Genomic DNA, 6,425 nt, shown 5'->3' on the forward strand with positions numbered 1-6,425 from the left:
CGTTCAGACAATCGAGAAGTTGACCAGAGCGGGAGGCTTTTCAAATCAGTGGCAAGTACAATTGCCAAGGCTAGAAGAGCTTCCTTTCTTGCAGTGTACCAATCAGAGTGGGCCGTTTTCTGGAGATGGTGCAGGAAGAATGGCTGTTCCTCCACTTCGACCTCTGTGAATTAGATTGCCGTCTTCCCTTTCCATCTGAGGAAGTGGATAAGCTGGCAGTCTCGACTATTAGAGGATACAGAAGTATGTTGTCGACGGTCTTTGGACTCAGAGGTTTGGATCTGTCGAACAAAGCCCTTCATGATCTTTGAGGTCTTTTGAAATCTCAAAACTGTCTAAATCGAAGCTTCCGACATGGAACTTAGACTTAGTCTGGAAGTTCCTGATGTCGAAGCCTTTCGAACCTCTCCTTTCTGCAAACTTGAAGCATGTGACCAGAAAGGCTAATCTTTCTAACCGCTCCAGCTACGGCAAAGAGGGTTAGTGAGGTTGAAGCCATCAGCAGACATATTGGCTGTAGAGACATAATGCGTTTTGTTCTCTAAGCCCTTCGTTCTTGGCTAAGAATGAAAACCTGTCTAATCATTGGCCCAGAAACTTGGATATCAAGGGTATGGCACATATTATTGGGCAAGAGCCAGAGAGAGTCCTGTGCCCTGTCAGGGCTCTCAAGTTTTATCTAGATAAAACTAAAGGAAGTCGAGGTCCTTCGGACAATCTGTGGTGTTCCGTAAAAAGACCAGACTTGCCCATGTCAAAGAACGCCCTGGCGTTCTTTTAAAAGAGCTCTTACAAAGAGGCTCATTCGTCATGTTTGGACAAGGATTTGAAATCTTTTGAACTGAATGCTCACGAGGTGAGGGCGCGGCATCGGAGGCATTTCAATAGAGCATGGCACTCAGTAACATCCTGAGTGCCGCGTTTTAGCGAAGCAACTCTGTGTTCGCTTCACACTACCTGCGAGATGTGAAGACAACATATGAGATCTGCTGCTCGCTAGGGCCATACGTGTCCGCTGACACAATCTTGGGGGCAAGAAGTACCACTCATCCTATCCTGTAGAAAATGGTTAGGAAGAGCTGTTAATCATAGTTGTTGGGTCGGCCGCCAGTGGCGGACTTCTCAATTCTTAGCTTTAGTTGAACATCCTTAACTTTGGCTAGGTTGGTCAGGTGGTGATATATATATATTACTTCTTAGCCCTCATAGTATGGTCAATATGGTCTAGTCACATTGTGGTCACGCTCCCGTTGACAGATCATCTAGAACTCACCAGCTATACCTTGCTGGAGACTCTAGTAAAGCCAAAGCCGACTTGGGTGACAGTAATCACGAAGTCAGCTATGCTAACAGGTATGGAACCAAGATGTCAATCATCTGCATGTATATGTTTCCTAAAATCCTATTCTGTCTCTCCCTACCTCCAAAGGTGGGATTCAGCTATATATATATCTGACAGGTAAGCTTTATGAACAAAATGATATTGTTATGATACAATAAAGTTTGTTCATACTTACCTGGCAGATATATATATACATAGCTGTATTCTCCAAAGTCCGACAGAATTTCAAAACTTACGACACACGCAGTGGTCGGCCAGGTGGTTAGTACCCATTCCCGCCGCTGGGAGGCGGGTATCAGGAACCATTCCCATTTTCTATTCAGATTTTCTATTACCACTGTCTCCTGAGGGGAGGTGGGTGGGCACTTTGATTATATATATCTGCCAGGTAAGTATGAACAAACTTTATTGTATCATAACAATATCATTTTAAATTCATTGATGGGGAAGGCTTCATTAGATGGTAGATAAAGAGAGCATACTGTATATTTTCTTTGCAAATGGATCTGCACACCCATCACTTGCAATGCTGATTGGATACTAATAGGATTTTGTGGGGTGTCATTTCGAACATACAAAGCGACACCGCCATGGCTTACAATATTCAAATTATAGGTGGAGTGATAGGATGTATACTCTCGTGGGCTGGGGCACATATTATTACCAATCATGGTCTGCAGAGCTATACAAACAGGAGACACTTCTGATATGAGCAGCCTTAACTCTTCCCATTTAGCTCTTAATCCCTGACAGTTCTACTGGAGGAAATTAGTGAATTTTCTTTTCCTTAGAGGCTGTTAGATTGGAGCCTCTTTTAAGAGCTTTCAGCTTACTGACTTACTCCTTTATTCAGGAAGGAGACCGATTATTTTTGGCTGCCTTCCTTTTCAGAGGGTTATCGGTCTCAGGAACACCATACAAAGCTGGTGCTGCCTGAGGAGGGGTGTGAGGATTGGACATTGGTGCATCCTCCAAAGGATCAGAAGCACCATTTAACGCTGGTATAGCCTCCAGTGAGGCGGGAGTGCCAGGTACCCCCGGCACAGCCTCCACAGAGCCAGGAGAACCAGAAATCACTGGCTCTGCTTCCATAGAAGCAAGAATGCCAAATATCACTGGCACTGCCTCCAAAGAGGCAGGAGTGCCAGAATCAACTGGCACTGCCTCCAACGAGGCAGGAGTGCCGGAATCAACTGGCACTGGCTCCGAAGAGGCAGGAACACCAGAAATCACTGGCGCAGCCTCCGAAGAGGCATGAGCACCAGCAATCACTGGTGCCGCCTCCAAAGAGGCATGAGTACAGGTCGTCACAGGTTTTTTATTTACAGTATCCTTGGTTACATTGATTTTTCTTCTTCGATTGTCAGCAACACTAGAAAAGGATATTCCTGGTCTAACGTACTGATTCAACACTCTCTCGTTTGCCTCTCTAAATGTGATATGTTCGGTTATCCTTAATGTTTAAATTTCTTTTTCCATGATGTATACATCACAGGTAAGTGAAGATGATGGATGACTGTCTCCACAATGTATACATCTGGCTTGTTTATTACATATGCCATGCTTTGGTTCACTGCATTTGACACAAGTGGAAGGCTTGCCTTGTAGTTTCTGTCTACAAGACCCCAACATATATCCAAATTCTTGGCAATGAAAACATCTCGGTCCTGGGGTACATTGTTTAACCTTGAAACGTAACCAGGCTGCTTTCACTATACTAGGCAATCAGGTGAAATTGAATGTAACAATTAAATTGGGAAGTGGGACAAGGACTCCATTTATCATTTTCTTCATTCTTTCAATTCTTATTACACCTTGATCTTTTAATTCTTCTACTAGCTTTTCTTCAGAGTATGTCATAAGCTGGGGTGCATATATCATTCCCTTGGAGTAATTCCAAAAAACATGTACTGCACACACTACTTTAACTCCTCCAAGGTGAGATAATGTTTTTAGTTTGTCACTTTCTTTTGCTGAGGCAGATTCCACTGTCAGCTTTCCTCGCCCCTCAGAAGAAATCTTAGGCTCTCGGCCACAACACTTGACAATATCTCTATATACGTTAAAAATGTCACAATTAGCCTTCCAAATTAAAAGTCAAATATTTATCATACGAGTTTTCAAACATTCCAGGTCCCATTTCAGATACTATATTTTTACTAAATTTCCCTTTACTCAGTACTGGAGCATAGGGTTTCAGTGTAATTACACTGTAAGGTTTGATTGATTTTTCCAGAGGAAGGTTGTCAGTGGAGGGTCCAGCAGTCATTAACTATGCTGATTCACTACCATCAAAGGGTCCAGGGGTACTTGAATCTTTATTTGTATCTATCATAAAGATTTAAGTAAAGGGGAAAAAATAAATAAACCTGAAAACCTTAAAAAGATATCATCAGCCTTTCATGCAGTTTATTCTTCCACTAATGGCACAAGTGAGAACCGACTCCCAAATGTCCGTGTCCCTACCCTACCCACAGGGGATGGCACAACATGATTAGAGTGGCCCAAGTGTAAGCTAAACCCGCTTGATAGGACTGAGAGTATTACCAGAATACAATCATCCCCACCCTAATCACATTATAGGCAAACCGGACAGAATGCCGAGAGTCCTATGTGTAAAACTAGACCCCCCTTGAATCCATGGTCCACCCCTGCAAAATAGTTCCCCCTGATATCGACAATTATCGGGCAGTTGATGGTCCTGCCACGGTTCTCACTATTTAGCTTCAGATATAAAACCCAGTCCCAGCTATGATATCTTTTCTGTTTACCAGGTCCAGTAAATTTCAGCAAAGGTGGAAAGTTCCACGAAAATTAAGCCAACTATTTAGAACCATAGGATGTTTGGGACTCTTGGATTTGAACTCGGGAACTAATTCCTAGGGTTCAAGAGCCCCCTCACCACGTCAAGGTGGTCCCAATACGAGGGGGACCTTTTCTGGATTAAACAGTGAAGCCATTTCCCAAAGATCATCCTTTAGCTGAAACCTCTTATTTTATTTCTTCACACAGCTTTATCATGAACACTCTACATCTCCTGATATCAGCGACCATATCTACATTTTTATTGTATTCCTCTTTTTGCAGTAGCGTATGGACTAAATCCCCTAAATAAATGTTGCAGAGTGGTATATGGTTCACTTCCTAGCTTGAATCAAAATTTTCTAATTTTGATTTGTTAAAATATTGGACAGTATTTTTATATAGCCTGTTAACCTGAAAATGAACTAAATATATTGTTGGTGTCTCCCTTTGAAACAAGAGATTGAAATTATTGCAAAAAGGTAAAATAGTTAAAAAAAATTAAAATATACATAGATTGAGGGATCTTTGAGATAATTTACTATTAGGTAAATGGACCTTAGCTTCACTGCTCCTATACTTACAAAGTACTGCTTCAAAGCCTCCCACTGTTCCAAGACCCTTTCTACTGCTTGATGGAGACTTAGCCATCGCGTCTGTGATACATGAAGAAGTTTGTGGGGTTTTAAAGAGAAAAGTTTCTGAAATTGCATAAATTCATATTTACGTTAGGCACTGTGTGAAAAGTGAGTGTAAATGTTCCTCAGCAAGTCCTCACACTGCCTGGGAAGCACTTTGGAAGCCTCTGAGGCACAAAAGTGTATGGAATGGCAAATGCACTTGAAAATTTTTAGGTCTGGGAGGTGTTGCCTCAACCTGCTGGACAGAGAGTTGTATGCCCCCATTATATTGGAGGCTCCATCCGCTGCCAAACCTACCAAATTATTTAATGGAATGTTATGAGAGTTTAAGATGTGCATAGTCATTTCTAATAATGACTCTCCACTTGAGCCTACATTTCAGGAATGGTTTTCATATACATTAATCAAATCTAGCAACCTGGTCCTAAGTTTCTCCATGCGAATCAAAATATTTAACAAGCACTGACAAACATTTGGTGGTACTGACATCAGTTGACTCCTCTATCCCTAATGAAAATTTATTATTCCTAAGCTGTGAGACAACATCGTCATGAATTCATTACCGAATTGTTTAACCATTTCGCTGCACTTTGTTCTTTTCATGTGCAGAGTCCAGAAACATGTTCCTGCACAGTTCAGTGAAATGGTCCGACAAAAGAAATGGGAGGTTATGTTCCGAGATGGTGGTGTGAAGGATGAACATTTTCTCTAGCCATGTTAGCACCATGAATTTTGCTCTCCTGGAAGAGGAGGGATGTATTCAAACAAATTAATACTAAAAATACAAATTATTGTTTTATTATCGTAAGTGGCAAGTATGAATTACCAATAGTTTTATTAAATTTTGGCTAAACCATACAATAATTCTATAATAAAAAATACCTAATATTGAGTTAACTGTGCCCTCTCCTGGGTAACAGTCCATAACTTTACCAACGCCTTCACTCATTATGATTTTTAAGGGAATGTGATTCCACGCAACATAATATACGATACCATATATGAACAATAATATATATATATATATATATATATATATAGATATATATTATATTATATATTATATATATATTATATATATGTGGTTGTGTGTGTGTGGGCCCGCACGCGCTTACTTACCATGTGCCTCTTTATTGTGGTTAGTCCAGCATCAAATGTTTTCTGACACTTATTACAAAATGCCTTGGTGTCGTCACCATCCACTCTGGACAATATGTAGTGCCGATGCCATTATGGACTTCAATTGGCGAGTGATCGATGATAGGTACAGTAGTGATCACTTCCCAATTGTTGTTAGCACTGGATCAAGTCCTCTGTGTCCAAGATTACCCCGTTGGAGTGTAAAAAGAGCTGACTGTGCAAATTTTGAAGTGCATGGTGGTCAAAAAAATGCCATGAAACCCATAGAGCTATGAGATCTTGTTTTACTAGATATAAAAGACGGAAATGTAACTATTACCTGGTAGAGTTTCATAAGGCTAGGGCAAAGTTTAGGTTTGAAATTAAAAATGCACGAAGAAAATCTTTGACAAACTTCATTTCTTCCATAAATTACCAAACTCCCATCACATTAGTGTGGAAGAAGATAAGGAAAATCGCAGGAAAGTTAGTACCTAGCCAACCACCTGTATTAAAAATAA

At 40.9% G+C, this 6,425-nt stretch overlaps 1 pseudogene; it reads right to left on the bottom strand.

Annotated features, from left to right (window-relative positions):
- Nucleotides 1-2,191: 2,191 nt before the first annotated feature.
- On the bottom strand, nucleotides 2,192-5,388 carry LOC135199070 (uncharacterized; annotated as a pseudogene).
- Nucleotides 5,389-6,425: the final 1,037 nt, after the last annotated feature.

The sequence above is a fragment of the Macrobrachium nipponense genome, chromosome 25, assembly GCF_015104395.2.
Source record: "Macrobrachium nipponense isolate FS-2020 chromosome 25, ASM1510439v2, whole genome shotgun sequence".
Taxonomy (NCBI): domain Eukaryota; kingdom Metazoa; phylum Arthropoda; class Malacostraca; order Decapoda; family Palaemonidae; genus Macrobrachium; species Macrobrachium nipponense.